The 23,896-nt window shown below is 51.7% G+C and overlaps 1 protein-coding gene across 1 annotated transcript in view; it reads left to right on the top strand.

Annotated features, from left to right (window-relative positions):
• Positions 1–23,896, top strand: part of Vac14 (VAC14 component of PIKFYVE complex) — a 114,545-nt gene that overhangs the window by 77,428 nt on the left and 13,221 nt on the right. The window lies entirely within an intron of this gene.

Here is a 23,896-nt window from a genome sequence, read left to right as displayed (position 1 = left end):
ATTGAATGAACTTAGCCTTGGACAGGTCTGAGAACTTGTCGTCCATAGCATCATAAAGCAGCATCACCAAGAAGAGTGCCCAGTGTCACTTTCAGGCTAGTGAAAGCTAGATCAAGAACAAAAATTCCTGCAGACTTCCCAACAAAGCCATGTGGAAGAAAGAGCCTTCCAAATGGTCCTAGATGCTCTGCAGCAGTAAATCTTAGGTCTGCTTATTAAAACCTGCCTAGGCCTCCCTCTTGACCAGTGGAATCAAAACCTCAGGGTGGTGGGGTTCTTAATGTGGCTGAGGGTGCTTAGGGAGCAGTCTGTGTTGGTGTGTCCACCAGGGTGGAGGAGCTGGGTACCCCAGCAGAGCCCCAGTTTACACAGAGAACTTGATGGCAGGAATGCACATGAAGAGTTTATTTTGCTGTGAACCTGAACAAAGTTGAGCAGAGCTCACAGACCCTCTTCTCGTCCTCTGTATACCCAGCATGGCAATCACTCAAGAGCTATGCTGAGTTCTGAGTGAGAGGGCATCAAGGCCAGCCTCCAGACCAGGCCTTACTCGACCCATCACAGCCATAGAGGGTCTCTTAGCCCTGGGCACTGGCACAAATAACCCAGTTAAATGGGTTCTTAGCCTTACTCAGAGGTCAGTCAGTTAGAAGCTACATGACGGGGAATGATGGGACCAGATTTCTGGCTGTGTTGGGAGAATGGGTTAGAAGGGCTAAGATGGATAGACAGCTGGGATGCTGTGGTCTAGATGAGCCTGGCTGACTATCAAGGGCCTGGGCAGCAGTGTTGATTGAGGCTAAAGTGCAGGAGGGACAAGGGGAGGAGTCATAAGAGCATGCAGGCCCTGAGCCCTGAGAGAGTATCAGAGTGAAGACAGTCACTTGCTTGAGTTTGAATTGCTTTGAGAACATCAAAAGTAAAATGTCGAAGCAGCAGTTTGATGCATCAAAGAGAGACCTAGTTCTAAGATGCAAGCCTGGAAATGGATGATGTAGTCACTCAGTCAACAAATATTACTCAGCAGCAGTCCTGTGTACAGTACAGTTCTAGTTGGTCCTGCCCTGTAGAGTTTTCATTTTTAGGGAATAAGAGGAGCTGAGTGAGGGAAGGAGTCTGAGGTTGAGCCCTAAGAATCTTCATGGGTGCTGGTTGGGCAAAGGGAGAAGCCAGAAGAGGAGGCTGAGAAGGGCCAGAAGAAAGGTGGAAGGAAGTGGGGCCAGTGCGGGAAGAAGAAGCTTGAAGATCTGGGAGCTGAGCTGAAGCCTGCTCAACCACAGAGTGAGCTCAGGAGGTGGAAGGGGAGAAGAGGGAACGTGATGGAGAGGCCTGTCTTCGAGGGGGAGGGAAACACAGGCCAGATGAAGGTCAGAGAGTGGAGTTGAAGACACCCTGAGAGCTAGGCCAAAGGACCGACTCGTGAGAAAGGACAGAAAGAATAGTAGGACCACAGCAGGCAGAAGGGGCTTCTGATGTCTGAACTCCCAAAAGGATGTCCCTGTGGTCTGGAGAGGTTATCAGCCCTCAGTGCTGTGGGCGTTTGAATCCAGGTAATTCTTTGTGGTGGAGCTGTCGGATGTTTAAACAGCATCCCCAACTTCTACCCACCAGGTGCAAGTCGCACCTGCCCCCACCTATTTTCAACAGTCAAAAATGTTCAGAGACTGGGCAGGTAGCTCAGATGTAGAGCATCTGCCCAGTGTGCTTGAGGCCCAAGAGTGTACCAGTTGAGACCACTGTTAATCTAGAAATGGCTGAAGTGGCAGTAGCACAGTGGATGAGTGCATGGTACCACTACGAACGGATTTTTACCTCATTGGCCAAAAGAAGATCACTGTGGATTTTTTTTCCCCCATGGAGTTGGACAATTCCAGTTAAGAGGTTGAAGCCGACATGAGATATAACACCAGGGACCCACACATATCAGAACAACAGAATGTCCTCACATGAGTGACCGTTAACTTCATGTGGTTTTCCAGACTGCAGGGGTCTCAGCACTCTTGATGAGCAGTCTTCATCTGGTAGACTCAGAGAACCAGTAGAGAGAGGGGGCTTTGGAAAAGGTAGGGGTAGACAGCTTACTCTCTGGAGAACAGGGCTGCCCTGGGTTTTCCATGCCTTCCTAGCTGCAGACTGAGGTCTTGAGGTGGGAGTTTAAGATGGTACCCAGCATCCCCAGACTGCACATAGCAGAAATGCAGGTGGTATGGATGTCCTTGGCCTCCTCCCTACCTGAGACTCCATAAAGCTGGTAGTCAGGCCACTACCATGTTTCTGTTTACAGACTTCAGGCCAGTAAGACTTTGCTGGCTTCTTAGTGTCTGGGAATGATAAGAATTCTCATTTTTGCTTAAGGGAAAGTGTGCTTAAGAAGCAGTGTGCCAACTAGGATTGCCTGGAGCTGGGCTGCACACTCCTCACTCTAATTCAGCACCCACTGTGTCGTCCCTCTCGGGTAGATGACAGAACTTAGAACCTCAAGGACTCCTCGACATCTGCATGCTAAGGAACCTGGGGCCGGGCTCAAGAGCAGGGCCCATGGGTCATCTCTCCTTGTCCTCTGGGGACTTGGAATATCCAGCACGGCAATCACTTGCTGTTCAGAGCTCAGTTACCTCAAAAACTATGCTGGGTTCTGAGAGGTCATCAAGGCCAGGCCCCACCCTACCCAGCACAGCCACAGAGGGTCTCATCCCTGGGTCCTGGCGCAACAGTCCTTCACTAAGATCTCTCCTTGGCCTTGGCTCTAGCCATCCAGCTTATCTGCCACCATGCCCCAAAACCTGTACCTGAGAACCTGCTGCCTCCCAAGCCAGTGCCCAGCCACTGCTGACCAGCCCTCTAGTCACTGTCTCAGACACCCAGTGTGGGCTCTGAGGGCACACAGAGCAGGATCTGGCATCATAGACGTGCAACTCCCTCCCTCCCTCCGTAGTTGCACAAGAGACTAAGCCCTTCGATGAGGTGGGTTGGTTGGCTGCGTCCTGCATCTTCATTTTATAGAATTCTTCTCTGCTAATAGCTTTGAAGAGGGAACATATTAAAACTGGGTATTGTGATTCACAACTGTTATCCCAGCTCTGGGGAAGCTGAGGTGAGAGGATTGCTGTGAGGTCAAGGCCAGCCTAGGCTACATAGTGACCTAAACAAGCCTGAGCTACACTGGCACCAGGACTGGAGTTCATATCCCCACAGCCTATATCAAAGCAGGGCATGGCTTTGTGCCTGTAACTCTCGTGTTTGGTGTGGGGGGGCAGGTAGATCCCTGAAACTCCCTGGCTATCTGGATTCACCGAGTTGGTGAGCTTCAGGCTCAGTGAGAGACCCTGTGCCAGTCAATCAATAAATAAGTTTGGAGAACACTCAAGGAAAGACACTGGACGTTGACCATGCCAAAAAAAGAACGGCCTGAAGGGTATGTTAATGGCACACACACTAATGGAGCCGCAGGCCTGATGAGGAACGCGATAGATGGCCTCTCAACCCCTCCTTCAGCTGCTCACTTGTTCCTCTTGGTCCTAGTTCGGCACACTGATAAAGATAAAAGGTTGCTCCTATGAACAAGTTAGAAGCCATTATTTGTGCAGTGATGTGTTTAGGGCCCAGGGCAGCTGCCATTTGTAGGAAGACAAAGGCATCCAGAGCTCTTGAGAACAAATGTCCAGTGGGTTCTCAGCTCTGAGAGAGAATTTTCTGTGGTCTCCTCACCCCACACTGTTCCCAGACTGCACCTTGATGTGGAACCAGAGACAGGCATGGAAGAGCAGAGCTCCAGGTTGGCCTCAGTGTGCACCCAGCTCCTTACCTTGTAGACAGACATAGTCATCTAGGTCACGGATTGAGATCGAGGGAGCCAGTGGCGCCAAGCCCTCGTTTTTCAGCCGGCCTCACCGGCCGTAACCTAGGCCTAGGCTATCCTTGGTTTGGTTGTAGGGAAGTTGAGGCCCAGTCTCCGTTAGAGGAAGATAGCACACACACAGGGCAGGGTACCCAAGATTTGCCCACACACCCTCAAAGCTTAAGGAAGTGTGTGGCATTTGGAGTGAGGCTTAGATTCTGTCTTAGTTAGGGTTACTATTGCTGTTATGAAACACCATAACCAAAATCAACAGGGGAGGAAAGGGTTTATTTTGGCTTATACTTCCACATCACTGTTTATCATCAAAGGTTGTCAGAGCAGGAACTCAAACAGGGCTGGAATCTGAAGGCAGAAGCTGATGCAGAGGCCATGGTGGGTTACTACTTACTGGCTTACTCCTTACTGGCTTGCTCAGCCTGCTTTCTTATAGAACCCAGGACCATCTGCCCAGAAGTGGCCCCACCCAAAATGGGCTGGGCCCTCCTACCTCAATCACTAATTAAGAAAATACCCTACAGGCTTGCCTACAGCCCAGTCTTACAGTGGCATTTCCTTAATTGAGTTCCCACCTTTCAGATGACTCTGCCTTGTATTAAGTTGACATAAAAACTAGCCTGCTAGCACAGGTTCAAATCCCAATTCCTCTCAGTTGTAACCTTTGTAACCATGTGACATGCTTCCGGATCCTTCCTGCTCTGTCCATAAAACGCAGACGTTAATGAAATGTTAATGGTACCCATCTAGCCCTTCTATGGTGAGACTGAGTCAGCTCCAGTGGGCTCCAGCCCCAGTGCTGGTGATGTTTGATGGAGAACTGCTCTCCAGCCCCTGACATGAGCATGGCCTCCACTTCCCCTGGTGGTCTGTGGAGAACAGGAACAGGCTTCATGGGAGAGTGGGATAATTAAACCTTGTGTCCTAAAAGCTAGCTTTGCTGCCCCAGTGGCCAGGACACCCACCGGCGCCCAGCCCGGCCCCACTAAAACAACTCTCCTAAAGTAGGTGTTGGTGTGCATTGCCCTCCTCCGGCTTCTTCCCACCCTCCATGCTAATGCTAGCTGAACAAATCCAGGCCTTGTGTGCCTGTGAACCACCCCACTTATACACAGGAGAAAAGGAAAGGAGGGAGAAAAGCTAGCCTCTTTGATAAGCTGTGATATGAACTCTGGCGTAACCCAACAGCTGTGATCTTTACAAGCCCGCTTCTGTGCTGGGAAGTAGCAAGTCTGAAGACACTCCACTCTGCCTGCCAACAGGGCCTCTGGCCAGCCTTCTTTGGCTCCATCAACTGAGAGTTTTCCCCTCCTCTTCCTCCCTGCTGCCTTGCAAAGAGCACTTGCCAGAGAATGCTTTCAATTGTAACAAGCCACTGTGTGCTGTGAATGCAAGGTCTGCAGCTTGACTGCCCAGTTGATGGTAGATAAGTCTCAAGCACACTCCCAGGGACAAGGGTGTTCCTAGGATGAGGCAGGTATCCGGAAAGGGTGATCCAGGACCCAAGTAGGGAAGGAACACAGTCATGAGACTTCCTTCCAAGCTATCCATCCTGAGGCTCCATTCTTGTCCTGTTCTCCCCATCCTATGCAGATAGGCATGGCAGCCCCGCCCAAACAATCCCAAACACATACTCCTATTAATTAATACTGCCTCCCCTAGCGCCCTGGGTTTGCACATGAGCCCTGGTCTCCTGAAGAGGGAGGGAGTTGATTGGCCACTGAGGTAGGTGGTAGAGATGGGCAGACACTAGGAAGGAGGGTGTCAGAAGCCACTCTTTGATTCCATAACTGGGAATTCCACTAAGCCCTTCCTGTGGGTTAACCCCCTCCCCCACTTCCAAGCCCAATTCCCTCATACCCCCAGAATCTCCCAAGTATTACCCCAGTCTCTGGAGTCCTTTTTCCTGGAAACATCCTCCTCTTCAGCCTGTGAGTCTTTGTAGTTACCACCTCACCTGTTGGGGGTGTGGACCAGGCCCCCAAAAGCTCATTGTGCTATTCTGATAGAAGACAGTGTCAAGACCTGCTGCCCTAGTTAAACTGGCATTTCAGAAAAGCATGCCTGGCCCTGGTCGCCGTGCCCAAGAGTGGTCTAAGGACACCAGTCAGCTCTCTTCCTGTGCTCTTGAATGACTGCCTTCATTTGCTCAAAGCAAAAATAAATTACCGCAGCAAACACACACCAGTCTGAATCTGTCTGCAAGAAAAGATCCTGATCCCCCTACTGGGATTGCAAGTGGGATTTGATCTTTTATTAGTTTGCAGCCATATTGAGTGGGTCTCCAGCTGAGGGCAAGAGACAAGACACTGAACAAAACATTGAACAAAACTTGAGGAAACCTTAGAACGCCTGACACCCTGCTCAGGAGAAGCTTCTCTTCTTGCCAGCTTTAATTAAAATCTGCCCAGCTCCTTGTATGAATCTTCTAGAGCTTTCCCCATTTGGGGCCCCCCTACCCGACCCTAGGGCTGGGGCTGGGGAAGTGATGTTTTTGTCTCAACTCAAAATAGCAGAGGGGAGTGTTCAGCAGAAGCCATTTTGCATAACCAGCCCTCAACCTCAGATCTAACCGGAGACAATTCTGTGACAGTGAAAGTGGCACCCAGACCCAGGAGTCCACTCTAACACAGACAGGTAAAAAGATGCCTCATAAGGGACAAAATGTACCTACCCTGAGCCAGGACAAGTGATTAGCATCCCAGCCTAGAAACTGTCTTGAGCCAGGGCCATCCTGCTCCTCCGAGCAGTCCCCATGCCCGGCATACCCGCTGGCACTCCCTGTGAGAGGCTGCCTTCTGGAAAATGGAAACCACATGTGATGGGCCTTGTTAGGCCAGGCTGGGATTGATTAGGTCCTCCTGGGGCCTGTGGGGAGGAGCAGAGCACTGGCCAGAGGGAGCTGGGACTTCAAAGGGCAGCGCCCCCACATGCTCTGAGCAAGGCTGTGTGTGCAGAGGCTAAAGACCACAGGTGAGCAGGCAGAGGGAGGCCATGTGTCTTTCAGGGTGACCCTTGTTACCACAGCCCAAACAGCTAAGTTCCCCCTAAGCCACCTCTGTGCCACAGTTTCCAAGAGGCCCTGGCAGGAGGGGAAGATTGGGCAGCAGATTGGTGGGAAAAGTTGCCCCGCTTAGAGCCCACTCCATGAATGTGCAGTATTGGGCTCCTCGCCACAGAGATGTGGCACCTGCTTGGCCCCCATCCAGCCTTCCACATAGTATCTACTTTATGGTCCATACACCTGAGATCTCAGCCCACAGCCCAGGCAGCTGGAAGGACTGGGGGTGATTATAAAGAGGGGTTTTCAGGGGCTGAAAACTTGATAACGAATTTCAGTCTGAAGCTTGTGAGCTTGTTTCCAGATGGACTTACAAAACGCTCTGAATCTGTTTAGATTTCACCTAAGTATGCCAGGAAACTTACAAAGTTTTGACATTGGTAACTCAAACAGCTTGGTGAATTAGCAAGCAACTAAAAGTGTGTCCTAGTGTAGAATCTTTTTGTTGTTGTTATTTTTTGTTTTTCGAGACAGGGTTTCTCTGTGTAACAGAGTCCTGGCTGTCGTGGAACTTGCTTTGTAGACCAGGCTGGCCTCGAACTCACAGAGATTCTCCTGCCTCTGCCTCCCGAGTGCTGGGATTAAAGGTGTGCTCCACCACTGCCCGGCTCTAGTATAGAATCTTAAAAAAAAAAAAAAAAAAAATAGCATTGGAATTGGCCCCTGAAAGTCATGTTGCATCCTCCTGCCTTCCTCTGCATGAAAGCCAGGACAGACAAGTGGGGTCCTTAGTTTCCAAGTGCTTGTAAAGTCCTGGAAAGAGCTCCGGATGCATCCTGTCCATCCATTGTATGGTGCATTCCTCGGGAAGCCTTCCTTTTTTCCTGCTACCAGGTCAGCACACGTTTCCTGGAGCTGCCTTTGAGACAGACCCTTATGAGGCTCTCCCTTCTTGTCCCTCACATGATTGCTGGTATCACAGAGCCCCCACCACACACACACACACACACACACACACACACACACACACACACACACACACCCTGGGCCATGACTTTAGAAGGGTTTCTCTCATAGGCATGTGTAAAAGGCCTCTAGACCAGCTGCCCCTTGGAGAAAAGGAGAGGCCTCATCTTGAGTGTGGGTGATAACCATTGGAGAAACTTGGCCTGGGGGAACTGTGGTGCCAAACTCTGCCTCAGTGACCATAGCAGGCAGTCCACAGGGAAGGTCAGGCCAAGTGCCTCTTCATAATGGGCCTGGGAAGGCCCACCAAAGAGGCCCTTGGGATCTGAAGTGGACAATGGAACTCTCTGTAAAGTTGATTGCCTCCGCCCTCAGGAGATTGTAGGCTTTTGGTCTGTTACTGTTGTCTTCATCGTTGTGGCTTTTTTTTTTTTTAATGTCCCTATAACAGTAGAGCACTTACCCCACCTCCTTCACTCTCAGACTTGGGATGTGATCTGCAGGAGGATGGACCCCAGAGCTGAGGTTTCTCCCTGGATGTGGGAACTTGTGTACAAAAAAGGGAAAGTGATTGCCGGGGTAGTGAGATGGTCAGAAGCACCGTCCGTGAACACTAGCAGGCAGGCCCAAAGGCCCTGTGCTGCCTCAGTGCTCCCACCAGGGTCTTCATTCAGCCTACAGAGCCCAGAAGGCACCTGGAAAGACCCAGAAAGTTCATGTTGTCCTTCCCTGAGAAGTGCAGTGCCTGTCCAGACCTGAAAGCCCGTGTCTCCCAATTTCCACACCAGGGCCAGACTCCGCATCAGCTAGACCAGCTCCCCTTTCCACAGAGCAGAGGCTGCTTCTTGGCGAATGACTGACAGTGACCTTTGGCAGACCTGACCTGGGGGAACCATGGTGCTGAACTCCACCAGGATCCTGGGAGGATCTTAGCTCTCCTTCAGAAGCACCTGCGCTCCTGTGGACTGCTCTGGCATTTTGACAGTGTTTCTCTTGGTCAGAATCTGACTGCTGCTCAAGGGGACATCTCCTGCCTTCCTCCCAGCCTTCCCCTGGCTTATCAAAGTCGTTTGAGTCCTCCACATCGGCCCCACTCATTTCAAAGCTACACTGAGGTGGACTCAAGGAGAGTCTGGTCAGCTCTTTTTTTTCCCCTCTAGGCTCCCATCAGTTACACGTGAGGTGTGTTTTGAGCCTGGGCGTTCCTCTTGCCTTCCAGATGCTGCTTTTTCGAGAGCCAAGTTTTTGTTTTTTTGTTTTGTTTTGTTTTTTTATCTATTATGTATACAGCATGTATCCCTGCAGGCCAGAAGAGGGCGCCAGATCTCATTATAGATGGTTGTGAGCCACCATGTGGTTGCTGGGAATTGAACTCAAAGACCTCTGGAAGAGTAGTCAGTGTTCTTAACCTCTGAACCATCTCTCCAGCCCCGAGAGCCAAGTTTTTATCTCTTCCTCCACACCCTGAACCCAGCCCCAGCCGCATCCCAAGATCCATCTGCATTTGTGTGTGCTTTGCCTTCAGCCTGTCGTCAGTAGATGTGTGTCCTCAGGCAGGTCTTTACACTTGACGGTCCTGACGATACACTTGACGGTCCTGACGATACCCAGCCCTTCTTCCTGCCCCAAAGAATACGATTTGGAGACTCCATCCTATGCCAAGAAGTTCTAACTTGATTTTAGCTTGATTTTGCTATTTCTGGTCAAGCCACCCCCGCCCCTTCCGTAACCACACTTTTGCCTCACGTATGTGGATTGGTCTTTCTTCCTTCTCCTGCCTGCATAACAGCCTTCCCTCCCTCTGTGCTATGATGCCTTTGTGAGTGGAAGTTTAAGAAAAATATACCACTGAAAGTACAGGAGCCAGACATATGGCACATGCCTGTAATCTAGTACTTCCTGAGTTCAAGGCCAACCTGGGATACATAGAGAGACCCTGTCTCAAACACAAGAAATTCATAAACCATGAGTGTATTATGGGTCAGCTAACTTTCACTAGTTGTCCCATGCATGGGATGCACATTCAGATGAGAAATAGAACTCTGTAGCACTAGCCAGTCCCTTCATGAGTTTTATAATATCTGCCTCCCTACCCTTCCCCAAGCAGCCCCTCCCAACTTTCTGGAGGTTCTGAACATCATTTAGTTTGTGTTCTCATATAAAGCCTGATCACAGCTTTCTCTTGATCACACTGAGGCTGTGCAATTTCTGTGTTGGCTGTAACAGTTGTTCACATTTCCATAGGGTCTCCCACTGTGTGAAAATGCCATACTTTATTATCTTTTCTAATACTGGTGGGCTTATAAATTCTTTTCAGTCAGTGTGATTCTGAATAATGCTGCTGTGAATGTATGACCTTGTGCATGTCTTTTGGGGTATATATGGATGGATGGATGGATGGATGGATGGATGGATGGATGGATGGATGGGTGGGTGGATAGATTTACATACATACACACACACATATATACACACTCTTGTTAGGTTTACACGTAGGCATTGTGGGACTGCAGGTGGACGTGTGGTCACGGTTCTTGGAGATGCTCTGTAGAGTACGTGCACCCACTTCTCTCCCTTCAGCAAGGTTGTCATCACCATGTCTGATTCTAACCATTCTGGTGCATTTGTTCTCGTAGTCACATTGTCCTAAAGACTGATGGAGTTGAACAACTTCCCATAGCTTTTTTGTCTTCTGGATACGCTCCTGTGGTGAGCCCGCTCATGTCACTTTTCCACTGGTTTTCAGTGTTTTTCTTAATTGATTTGTAGAAAGGTTTGTATATGCTCTGGATTCAAGCTTTTCCCACATGCATGCACTGTGATTACTCGTTCTGCAGCATGTCCTACCACTTTTAACATCTAGGTGATGCATTTTCCTTTACAGTTGGCATGTTTAGTGTATGTTTTCATGGGAGGATTGAGAGGCTCCTAGGACCATCCCATAATAGAGCTGCCCATTTCCAGCTTATGCTTGTGAGGCATTCCCCATGAGCTGGACACGGAGCTCTATCACCTAAAACACACAGACATTATTTCTTTGCTCAGGCCAAGGACCTGGAGAACACCTAATCAGCCTTGTTTGGGTCTTTTGAGTCAGAGACATGGCCACTGCGTCATGTGGCTGTCATGTTTCCGAAGGCCATGGTCTAGAGGAGACCCCTGACAGGAGTGGCCTGTAGGGTTCTTGGAGGAGCAGCCTAACCAACAATTCTCTCTCTGTCTCTGTCTCTGTCTCTCTCTCTCTGTCTCTCTCTCTCTCTCTCTCTCTCTCTCTCTCACACACACACACACACACACACACACACACACACACAAATAATAAATAAGATTTTTGAAAAATAAAAAGGGCCAGCGAGATGACTGGGCCGGTAAAGGCGTCGCCACGCAAGCCTGGTGACCTAAGTTCAGTCCCTGAACGGCACATAAAGGTGGTCATCCACACGTGTGCCATGGCACACGCACTCACACATACACATCATGCAGACATACACAGTATTAACTAGTTAGTTAGTTAGTTAGTTAGTTAGTTAAGGCATGGGACATGGTGGCACACAGCTTACTGTCCTGCCAGGGGCCTTTGCCCACACTGGTGCAGGAAACTGTTGTGATCATCCTGAGCACAGATGAGGAGCTCTTCATGGGACCAGAATCTAAGACAGTAGGCACTGGGGAGGCAGCCCCAACAGACTCTGTGGTCTGGATTCAGATGCCAGGTGCAGGGGAGTGGGAGCAAGGCCAGTGAGAGCCACCGTTGTACTGGCAGGAGAGACACCCCCTCACCTCCAACAACCCTGCACTCCATCCCTCCGAGAGAGCAAAGCGGAGTGCAGTAATGTGTGTGACCCAGAGGAACGCCCCCAGCACAGCATGGGAGCAGGCAGTGAGGAGGTGGTCAGGAGGTACAGGCAGCACACAGGGAGGCCACACCTCCCCTGTACTAGCAGCACTGCACTTCAGTTAGAGACTGGAAGCATGGTGTAGCAGAGCCGGCTTCGGGCCCTTCACACATTACTGAAGAAGATACCACAAGAGTCTCAGGCAACAGCAGGGTTCTTTTTTGTGAATATGTGTGTGTGCAGGTGCATGCATCCCATGGTTTGTGTGGAGGTCAGAGGTCAACCTTGGGTATAAATCCTTGCTTTCCACCTTGCTTTATAGGCCAAGCTAACTGAGCTGTAAGCTTCTAGGGACTCTTCTATCTCCATCTCCTATCTCACGCCATAGGAGTGCTGTGATTACAGATACATGCTACCATCCAAACTCAGGTACTCATGCTTGCATAGCAAGCACCAGATAATGAACCATCCCCCCAACCCCTCAGCTGGGTCTTTAACACAACCAGGAAACGGAGGCTCTGATTTTTAAGTAGCTACTTGTGCTGCCTTTGTGTACTGCCAGGGATGGACGCTTACAGCCATGTGTCCATAGTCCCATAGTCCCAAGGAGGGTGTAGTGTGCAGCAGCATTGTAGAGGGGCCTAGAGAGCCTGGCTAGTTGGAGAAGAATGGGGTACAGCAGTCTGTTCTGTGAATACTCCAGGCCCCACACCAGCTCTCAACTGGGGTGCCCGCCTGCACCAAGGTAGCCGTAGTGGCATAGGTAGACAAGTGGCACGAAAGAAATGCCACCCGGTGTTGTGACTGCTCTGAGGTAGAAATGTTGGTATGGTGGTGATGACGGTATGCAGTTTGGGGCCAGTAGAAAAGGGTGCCTCACAGCCTTCACAAAGCCAGGAAGCTGTGACCTGGATCTGATATTTTCTCAAAGCATAAAAGTGCCCTAGTTTTCCTTCTCCTCGGGCTTCGGTGAAGCTGTGCCAAGATTGGCTTTTAAAGGCTGCCTGAAATGTGGTTTGAAGCCAAAAATCTATAGAGCCAGTGCATTTGTGACCTTGTTGAAAGTGCTTACTGAGGAAAATCAAGGGGTGTGATGGGGGTGGGGCACCCCTTTTATACATGTAAAGAAAAAGTTATTTGGCCCATCCCCACTCCCATTCCTATCCCCCCTTTCCTACCTGACTACTGACTCCATCCTCACAGCATTCATGTCTCCCATTCATCCACACCCTTCCCCCACCTCCAATCCCTCACCATCCCCCGTGCATCACCAGTAATGAAAAATACCAATGGGTAAAAATAAGGAGCCCAGTGATGGCCCTGGAAATTAGGCCACAGCTGTCAGGCCAGGCAAGAGCCCTCGGTCTGAGAACGAAACTGCTAGGAGCAAGTGCAGAGCCCTCCCACACACACACACACCCCGCTCCCACCCCCTACACACACACACACACACACACACACACGCACGCACGCACGCACGCACGCACGCACGCACACCCCCCGCTCCCACCCCCTACACACACACACACACACACACACACACACACACACACTCACACACACTCCCCGCTCCCACCCCCTGCCCCAGCCCCAGCTCTGTAAGGGCGTAAGAAAATCTACCTGGCATCCCGTAAGGTGCCACTGCTGCTGGCCCAGAGAGCACCAAGGAGCCATTCGTCACTGTGCAGGCCTGTCCTGGGTACTCGCCAGGGTCAGGCCTGGTGCCCATTGCAGTGAGCAGTGCTAGTCCCTGCCTGCCCTCCAGGGTTAGTCATGATCACAAGCAGTAGCGTCACAGTATGATGGTGCTCTGTGGGAGCAGATGGGGTGGGGGTAGGGTGCCCAGGGAGTGGAAGAGCCAGGAAAGCTTCCAGAAAAAAATGTCTAAGCTGAGCCGTGAAATGTCGGTAAGAATTCAGTGGGAGTAGGAAAGCAGAGGTGCTCCTGACCCTGCTTAGGAGTCCACAGGCTGGAGCCCAAGGCCTCAGACGGTCCTGTGTGTGACTGAAAGGAGAGGGAACCCAGAAGTGAGGGGTGTACAGGCTGGCCGCTTCACAATTGGCTCCACCGTGCCCAGTGAGCCACTGAAGGGCTAGAGCTGGTTCAGAAAAGCCCTTCCACCCGTATAAGGTGTCTAAGTCCCCAAGAGGATCTGCCACCTCACAGCCACCCTGAAGCAGAAGGATGGGCTGCAGGTATGCATGAGGCTGTGCCTGAAGTGAATAATTGGCTTCCTTCCATGCTTCTAGAACTTGCAGTGAAGGGGAAGGCCTGTGGGGCCCAGAGCCTGCTAGGAGAAAGCTGAAAGAAATGGAGGGGACTCTCGTCCATTCCAACAGCTGTGGCCTTTCACCCCACCCCTGCTGTTATGTCAGAAGACACCAGAGGTTAGTCAGGGAGGTGACACAGGCAGCTTCTTGACAAGGAAGGAAGCTCGGGAAACTTGCTGCATTCTAGGCAGTTCTCTGTTCTTGGGAGTTCAATTAAACAAATCATCTGAACTAAATTTAAAACCCTGGCACCCCGAGCATGTGGCGATGGACTCTTCAGTCAGTTCACTCCAGGTCCTTCAGAATGTGGACTTTTCTTCACCCAGCCGTCTCTCCCGAGGAGAGCCCATTTCCTTCCTCTCCCAGGGGCTGAGCCCTTCCCTTCAGATGAATGAAGGTCTGCCTCTCCTTTCCTGAAGGAGACCCCCGCCTCTGTCGGAAGCCTGGCATTAGCAGTTGGCAAGTCCTGGAGATCGCTTCCTTCCCCTGCCCTTGGAGCCTGAGTGGCTGCGCACCAGTCCAGCTCCTCCTCAGCTCCCCCTGCGTCAGCCCACCCCTCACCCCTGCAGCAGCATGGTAATTGATTTCTCGAATCTTCCGCTGTGCGTTTCATCTGAGAGTACTCCATTTCCTGACCCTCCACAGGAAAACCTGTCTACCTTTTCCTGGGAAGCCCCGAGGGAGAGAAATAACTAGTCCTCCCATTCCCTTCTCACTCAGCAGTGATGCATAAAGTAGAGGGCAAGTCTCCTACCACCTGAAGTCCAGCCCCCTCAGAACAGTGGCCTGGGCCTGGTGTCACAGCCAGAAGAGAAGCCTGTGGAACAGCTGTGAAGTGTCCCCTGTCTCTGACTCGACTCCACAGATAAGTATCTGGAGTCACAGCTTTGAGAAGTGGGTCACAGCCTGTTCCATTCCTGTGGTGTTCTAGGGACCAGCTCAGTGTCTTTTCACTGTGTACAACCAAGGTCCCTTCTTCAGGCTGCTGACCAGGTGAGAAAAGACAGGCATTAAAGATGTCAGCAAATGAGGAGAGACAGTTCTAGCCAACCCATGCCTGTGGCCCTGATGGGATGCTTCCCTCAGATACCACCCACCGCCTGTGACCGAGAGTCTCCCTCCTGCCACCCGTCCTTCTTGGTCACTCTTGACTTGGCTCCTGTCAGCCGCCCAGAAAGGCCCCCGTACGCTTAAAATTAGGAGAAACTGAACAAGACAGAAGTGAAATCCAATTTTTCACATTTGTTTTCATGTGTGTGTTATAGATGTTGGGCATAGGGTGTGGAGGTCAGAGAACAACTTGCAGGAATCAGCGTTTTCCTTCCACTGTGTAAGACCAGGGGACAGAACTGGGGTCATCAGTTTTGGGAGCAAGCACCCCTACCCACTGAGCCTTATTACCAGCCCCAAAGTAGTATTTAAATAGCACCCATAAGGGTGACCTGCCAGGGCCAAGCTGTAGCTAGTTGAGACTCTTGGAGCGCTCTGTCAGTGGCAGTGTCCCACACGGTGACAACCAGGACATTCGTGTGAGGCCAGGTGGCTGCTCCAAGTGAAGATGGGGGCCTGAGCTCCATTGATAAGACTTCCTTATGTGTTAATTCTATTTCAGGAGAAAGCCTCCCCCTGGAGTAGGCTCTCCTGCCTCCATGTGGAGCCCGGCCTTTTTTTCCCACTCGTATTATGCTAATCACTCCTTGCAAACAGGCAGACTTTGTAGGAGGCTTGCCTGGTTTTAGATGAAACATACGCCTTTGAAGCAAAGAGCCACTGTAGCTAAAAATACCGTTTCCCGGCTGTTGATCCTCTCGTTTGTAAAATGCATGTTTCCATTGTTAAATGTGCACCAGTCCCTCTCAGGAGAGGGAAGCCCTGCCACCATGTCACCCAGCCAGGTCCTGCCACCCACTGGTGAGGCGGCCCCTTCCATGAGTCCTGTTCTAGGGCTCTGCCACTGACGGTTTCCCCAAGGGAGTCCCCAGATTCTCAGATGCACAGGCTTCTCCCCTCCCCACCACTACACCAGCCATCATCAGCTCATGCCAGGCAAGCCCTCTACCACTAAGCTGTCTTCATTTGACAACAAGGTCTCCCGAAGTTACCTGGGCTGGCTTTTAACTTACTAGGTAGCCCGGGCAGCCTTGAATTTGTTAGACACTGCCCTGAACTCTCTGAGCTGGAGCACAGTGGCTTTGAGGAGAGGGACTCTTCTCTTTGCAGAGGTCAGAACATGTGGGTGCTAAAAACCCCTATGTTTTGAGTGTACACGCCTTTAATCCCTCCATTTGGGAGGCAGAACAGGTGGATCTCTGTGAGTTCAAGGCCAGCCTGGTCTACAGAGGGAGTTTCAGGATAGCCAGGGCTACACAGAGAAATCCTGTCTCAAAACCTGGTTGTGTGGCTGGCTGGTCTCTGCTGAAGTGGGCAGCATTGGGATCCTGGAGGGAAGAGAGTCACTCCCCTCACCCTGGCATAAACCCTGCTCACAGGGAGCCTGATCTATAATCGCGTCGTGGAATGGAGGCATCTTCCACGGTAACTCCCAAGGACCGCTCATAACTAAGGTTCTTCTTTGTTCTCATGCATTTAATCCAGTGAAGGTTCCTGGGCCGGGAACATTTGGTCCCAAAGCCTACTTTATACAGCTTAAAATTCCCTGAAAAAGATGGTCACAGATGGAGTATTTCCAACCTTCTGGGCTGGGAGTAAGAAAAGGTACAAATTCAAGAAAACCTTCTTTTTTGGCTCCAGAAACCTGCAGCAGTCCCCTGGGCCGTCTTTGTCTGCTCTCCTGGCCCTTTCACACACTGAACTTGTTACCACTTTCCAGAAGGCTCTGCAGTGTGGCTGCTCTAATGTTTGTTCTCTGATGTCGCTGCAGTAGGAATTGGTGTTGAACTTCCTCTTCTGTTTTCCACCGCTCACTCGGTGCTCTTTAAGTGGGCATTGTAAGGAGCCACAGAAAACCGTCTAGTCCATAAAATCCCACAGAAGCCTTAAACTAAAGCTGTGAAGACCAGAGAAGCACCTGAACGAAGGACTGCTGTCATCTGTGATGTCACATGCAGCCAGAAAGGTGGGGACAGCATCTGCCGGCGCAGTGGCTGGCTAGCTGATCTTACTCCCCCAGGGACACTGATGCCTCAGGAGGTGATTCTAGTCTGAGGTGAGGATGCCAGGAAGAGTCCTGGGTCTTCCTGAGAGTTAGTCTCTTTTTCCTTCTTTATAAACAGAAGTCAGGATGATACACAGCAGGCAGAGACCAGCAGGAAAGAGAAGGGCGCAGTACCAGGCAGACATGAAGACAGAGGGTCTGGGGAGGTGAGGGTGGAGCCTTCTGCCCAAAGCTCCAAGGCAGAGCCCAGGCTCTACAACTGCCCAGCTCCTGAAAGTACTGGTAAGTCCCCTCCATTCTCCCACGGTGACATTGCTAGTGCCCTTAGCAGCCACTCTGGTGGGCAGGTTGGACAGTACCTCTCAGGCCTGTTCTGGAAGCTTGGGAATGCAGAATACCAGCCTCCAGAGAAGAGGTCTTGGTGCAGGTCTATGGAGAACTCCAATATCATATACATAGATCCAGGAGCTCCTCAAGTAGGGTATCTTCCTAGCTTGAAGAGCCCATCTGAGTGGATGAGGACACTGGTGGGACCAGACATGGTAGCTTTATACTGAGAGGTACCACTAGGAGTCAAAATGGCAGGCCCAGGTTAGAACTCTCAGAATACGTTGAATGCTATCTATGGAAGACATGGAACATGAGCAGGTGTCCGGATCCCTGTGATCACCTGGACCCACAACTACAAGGTCAGCATTTGAAGGGAAGGGAAGCATTGTCACCTCAGGCCATGATCTCATGTACTCTGGAGCTGCACCACACCAGCTTGTGCTGTAAGGCAGAAGAGCATCAGGGAACCCTGCTGAGGCCTCAGTGTCTGGCTGCACACTGCCAAGGTAGAAGGGAGTGCTGACTGTCTGTAAATGTTTGGGGATCTATAAACAGTAATGATGAGCCATCCCTTGGCCTAGAAGGAAAGGACTCACTTGGGAATGATTGGATGAAGTAAGAGAAAATGAGCAGACAGTGTAGTAACAGGAAGACTGTTGGGGTAGTGGAATAATACCCCAGTCATTCAAGGGTAGAGTGGAGTATCCCCTGCTGGGCTCTGGGCACTCCAGAGGACTGCTCCTGTAAGTTGAAGAGGACAGTGGCACAGATGAAGGGAAGGGCCATCTCTGCCATGGGCTTTCAAGCTGTAGGAATGAAGCTCTTAGGTGGAGAAGGGAGGGGGATTTGCTTTTTTCTGCAGCTGCATACACTGGCCAAATAAAAACCAAGTTCTGAGCCCGCTCCAGTCCTGAACTAAAGTTCCTTCTGTCCTATAGGGATTGGAGCACGTGAGCCAGGCTGAAAGGTGACAGGGATATATACAGCAGGAAAGTCTGAGGCCAGAAGCAGCATGCCAGGCTGGGCAGCATCTTCACAGACAAGCACCTCTGCAGGGAAGGCATAGCATGTTCTCAGGAAGAAGTCTAGCTTAAGAAGGTCAGGGCCCAGAGGGCTTCAAAGGGAAAGGGGTTACGTCATGACTCTCAGATGGTCACCAAGGAGACTCCAGGGCACTTAGGACTCAGGGTGCCGTTTCCCCGGCAGTATCAGTCCTGGATTTAGAACAGCAGCTTTGACCATATCTCCCTGGGTGCCAGAAGTCATTGTATTAAAATCTCCCACTCTGGACCTCAGACGACAGCTGGCCTGGGACCCTTGACACAAGTTTCTGGGAACCTGCTCTAGGGTCACTTCTGTTGACTCTCCCGTGGTCTGAGTTCAAGCCTGACTGAGCTGTACATGCAGTTTCCAGCCCTGATCCTTTTCTGGCCCCTTGGAATACAAGCAATTGCCCTAGCAGCTAATACTAAGATACATGGATCTAATACATGGATCACAGGGCAACATTGCTGCAGCCGGCCGGATGTGGTCACTGCCACAGAGGTTGTCCCAAGTGCAGGGTGGTTTACAGTTATACTGCCTTGGGGCCATGGAGAGTTTCTGGGAAACTCAGGCTCAGAAGACCTCAGTGGGCTGGCAGAGTAGTGGTGGAGCTCTTTCCTAGAATGCACTGGAGGAAAGTTAGTTAGTTAGTTAGTTAGTTAGTTAGTTAGTTAGTTAGTTAGTTAGTTAGTTAGTTAATAAGAAGGCCCCAATGGCTCCCATAGCAGGTACTCTTAGCGTCTTCCTGGAAAACTGAGTTCCAAGTTCAAGTCCTTGTGCCAGCTGGGCCCAGAGCCTGTGAGTTGGCTGTGTGGGCAGGTGGCAGCTGAGAGAGCTAGTGCTTGTCAGGATGACCTCATAGGACCTGGACAAGGCCTGTAGTCTGTGCCACATCTCCATCCTCCTGTAGAAAGAGCAGGGCAGGAAGGGTGAAGGCTGTCCTGACGAGGACATGACAGAGGAGGCTCAAACCACACCTGTGGCTGGGCCTTGGAGAGCAGGTAATACACAGGTAGAAAATAAGACCCAGCAGGTCCCTGGGCCAGCAAAAGATAACTTCTGTTCTGAGGACAGGGTGGAGTTCTTCCTATGACGAGGCCTCCTGAACCCCACCCTGGGCTGTGGAAGAAACAGAAGTCACCTCTCCTGCCCTCCCCTGTAACTTCAGGGCCTAGAGCAAACTCAGAGTAAGGACATGCTGCCTCAGCAAAAAGTCAGCTTCCTTATGACAGCTCCCACCCTGTGAAAGTACCCTGGGATGAGCCCACCCAGGTGTCTGACACTCTTCCTCTAGCCTGCCAGTAGCTTCTATTGAACAGAGGGACAAACAGCACAGAGGACAAAAGGTCCCTTTCTTCCTCTCACTTCATCTCTGTCCCCTTTCCATCAACTCTCAGCAAGACCCAGAAAAACAAGCCCTCATGCTGCCTCCCGCCTCCTCCTTCCCCTCCCAAGTAACCTAAGTGTATCCGACCCATCAAGTGCATTAAACACCGTGGATTTTAAGGCATGAGTTGGCAGGGTTACCACGGCTGCCTTCGCCCTGAGGGGCACACTGCCCAGGATTGATGGAAATAAATAAAACAGATTTACAGTTTTCATACTTGGGAAGCAGGGAGTTGGAAGGGAAGAGAATAGAGGGAGGAGCAGGGTGCACTGGGACTCTAGATCTTTCTGAACCTCGGCCGGGAGCCCACTCCTTCTCCCACCCAAGCTTCTGCTGACTGGAAGTTGCTTTCTCTTTAAACCCCTGAAGGAGCCCAGCTGTTAGTCAGCGAGCAGACCCTGCTCCCAGGGGGTGGCTCTGGCTCTGCATTTTCTAGCAGAAATGTTGTTGTTGTTGTTGTTAGGTCCTACCCAGGTTTGTTGGCTGGGAGACTCTGGGCATTTGGAGGAAAGTGCCCAGGCCCCCCGGCCTTGCCATTAAAGGGAATATGGACATGGAGTAGTGGCCAGTGTAGAGAAGAAGCAGGAGTTCCCCCACCGTGTGTGGTACTGCTGTGGGTGGAAATGAAGCTCCAGAGGGAGAAGAAGAACACTGAACAGGAGGCTGAGTCGATGGGGGAAGATGTAGTGATCTGCCCTGACCTCAAGACAGGTGGGCCTAGGCGCTCGTACCCATTTGCCCATCTTGCAGAGGCAGGCTTGGAGGTGCCATATGGAGCCCAGGTTACCTTCCCAGGCACCTGGGGTAGGAACTTTGGACCTGGGTGGGATATAGAAGGGGTCCAGTCCTCATGCCAGACCACGAAAATAGGCACAAAGAACTGAGGCAGTGTTTGGAGCTGGGGACTCGTGCTCAGTGAGATGACAGGTACACCCTCCTGTATCAGGCAGAGCTATTCCTATTCCTAGTGATCTAGAGTCACTACAAACCAGTAAGGCCTTCCTACCAGGTGGGGGCTTGGGGAGCACCCCTTCCACCAGCTGTCCAGGGACCCAGTGAAAATTTCCTGAGGAACCTGAGTTCTACATGTTTAGGTCCCAAGTTTAGGAATATTCTTCCCAGGGCCTACATCCTTCAAGTACAAGCCAGCACACGGCCAGACAAGCCTGCTTCTAGGAGTACTGGGACTTGCCAGCTGAGGCTGACTCTGAATCTCCTGCTTATCATTGGCCAGCTAGCGTGAAGACAAGTGAGGGTTGGAGCAGAAATGGTCGGGATTAATAGCCACTGGGAGAGGCTGCGGTGGGAGGAAGGTGGGTGCTCTAGCTGCCATCTCTCTATGCTCAGGAGGTTTGTAGTTGACTCTCCCCCACAGGCCAGCTGTCCAGCACCCTGCCGGTGGCCATCTTGGTGTGTTGACATTGGGACAGCCCAGAATGTTAGAGACTCCTGCCTAGCGATCACTCATCTCTGTCTCCCCTTAACTTACCTGGGGTTCCTTGAGTACCCTTCCCATACCTGGGCCCCGTAGGCTAGGGTTGGCTCCTAAAAGCACTGCAGGCTGTCACCATCTGGCTAGCTCTGGAGAGCATTCATTGACTGGAGCCTCTCCCTTCCAGATGGAGCACTTCCCCAAATACCCTGCTGGAGGTCAGAGGCCTTTCTGCTTCTACCTTTTGTCACTCCTTAAAACAGGCCAGGCCAAAGAAAGAGGGTGGGAAAGGCGGGCGGAAGTCAGCAGCCTGAATGCCCAGTGAGTGGGTAGCCCCCCCCCCCAGCTGCCCACAAGTCAGGCCTGGGGGGACCCTGGGGCAGCAACATGTCCTTACAAGACTCTGAGAGTCCGAGCCAGAAGAATCTGGGAAGGGCATGAATGTCCAGAGCATGAGGCCAGGGGACCTGGGAAGGATTGTGACGACCCGGATGGGGAGGCTGGTTTGGCCTTGCAACTGTCCTAGCTTGTACTTGAAGGGTGTAGGGGAGTGGGGCCCTGGGGAAAACATTCCTGAAGCCACATGTGGAGTTCAGGTTCCCCAGGCACCCCAGAGGGATGCTCTGGGTCAAGCTTTCTCCTGCCCAGCCTGGCCACATACAGTACGTAGTGGCTCTGGAGTCACTACAAACCCAGTAAGGCCTTCCTACCAGGTGGGGGCTTGGGGAGCACCCCTTCCACCAGCTGTCCAGGGACAGTGGTTGAAATGGCAGTGATACACAAGTTCACAGCAGCCTGGCAGGTGTGGTGCAGCACTTCTAGCAGACACTGAGCCCCCAGACAAGAGCTCTGTGGACAAATCAGTGTGGTCTCAGCTCTGAGGGAAAAGTGACAGCCTCTCTCTTGAGTCCCAGGGGTGTTCAGTTGTTCCCTTGGAGGAGCGGGGAGCAGCCATTACCCATCCAGGTAGCACCCAGGAGGCACAAAATGGGGGTGGGGGTGGGGGAGGCAGGAAAGAACCACATCCACAAGGCTCTGAGCTGTGCCTGGTAGGCATGGAGACCCTTCCTAAATGACACATGACCCCCCCACACACATACTGGCCATTTCCCCCTGCCGTTTCCTGAGTCACAGCCCCACACCAGGGGCTCCTTGCTGAAAGGACACAGACATGGACCCGTGTCCAGGTTAGCACAAGAGGACCCTTCACAGACCCTGATCAGTTCCCCACACACACACTCCACCTCTCTGCCTTGTCCCCAGGCACTTTCCAGGCCATTGTCTCATGATGAATAGCACTTTAATATGGGTATTAAAAAATACAGGCAAATGTGTAATGCTTGCAAGCTGTGTTCCATTATTGACGCTATGCTTGAGAGCCAAGCAGGCAGCTCAAGCCGGGCTAGGATCAGCAGAGAAGTGATGACGCAGCAGCCCTGCAAGGCAGCCATCTGCCAGGCCTCCACTGGGCAGAGACAGGCACAGGAGAGGCAGAGCGATGAGGAAGAACTCGGGCTCAGAAAGCTGACTCTTCTAGTTCTAAAGTCTCCATTTCTCCTCCCGAGTCATCTGAGTGACAGCACCCTGTCCTGAACCTCAGACTGCTCTTCTCGGCAAACTGCAGAAAGCCACGGGAAGGCCTTGTTAACCCTCCAGTGCTAGGCACCTGGGAGCTGTGGCTGCCTGTGCAGTCAGTCCTGTGATGCTTCCTGATGGAGGAGCTACAGCATCCCATTCTGACCTAAAGTTCCCACCCACCCCCTCTGCCGTCCTGTGCAGGCTTCACCTCCTGTCCTCTGGTTTCTAGGGCAGCACCTTGGCATGGTGGGCACTCTGGACAGGACAGAAGCTGCTCTCCTCGCCCTGACCTGGCCTGTCACTGTTACTCCTGTCCTTTGGCACTTCTGTGACACAGTGGCATGGGAGGTGTTGGCCCCCACCTCTGCTTCCTTCCCCTTGCCACAAGCTCTAGCTGAAGGACTAGAAACCCCACCCCAGCAGGAACCCTGGCAGCTGCTGGCCAGCAGTGCAGCCCACCAGGCTCTGCCTAGCAGTCTCCCAGGATGAGGTTCTCATCAGAGTCAGACCTTGGCAGGGGCTTCCCACTGTTGCTCTCTAGGGACCTGTTCCCAGCTTCCCACTCCCCACTATGGCCTTTCACAAGGGAGACTCCTGGTGGGAAGGTGCTGTCGTTAGAACCTAAGTACTGCCTCCCAGAGGGTCGTATGGTAAAGACTTGGTCCCCAGGGTGGTGCTATTGGGTGGTCACTTGGAGCATGCTCTTAGAGGGGTTTGTGGGACCTCAGTCTCTCTGCTTCCTGCTTCTGATGGAAGTGTTTTGCTTCACCCTTTACATCCCCAATTTAGGCCCAAAGCCAGGGAGCCTCCAGGCTTGTACTGGAGCCTCCAGAACCATGAGCCAAAGAAACCTTTTGTTGCTGCTTCAAGTGTTTCATCACAGTAGCAAAGCCCAGATGATAGCCATGTGCTGTGTGTTCTGGCCCGCTGTCCAGGCTATCATGGAAGTGTATGCTCTGGAGGCTTCCTAGGATAAACTGGACTCCCCAGGGAGTCAGGAGACAGGGCAGGACAACCCTGGGTTGGCCTGTTTGGTGTAGGGGTAATTTTAAGTGTAGATGTCTGTTGTCTGCCAAACAGCATT

The sequence above is a fragment of the Peromyscus eremicus genome, chromosome 5 (genome assembly GCF_949786415.1).
Source record: "Peromyscus eremicus chromosome 5, PerEre_H2_v1, whole genome shotgun sequence".
NCBI lineage: Eukaryota > Metazoa > Chordata > Mammalia > Rodentia > Cricetidae > Peromyscus > Peromyscus eremicus.
This window is presented reverse-complemented; position numbering and strand designations above follow the sequence as displayed.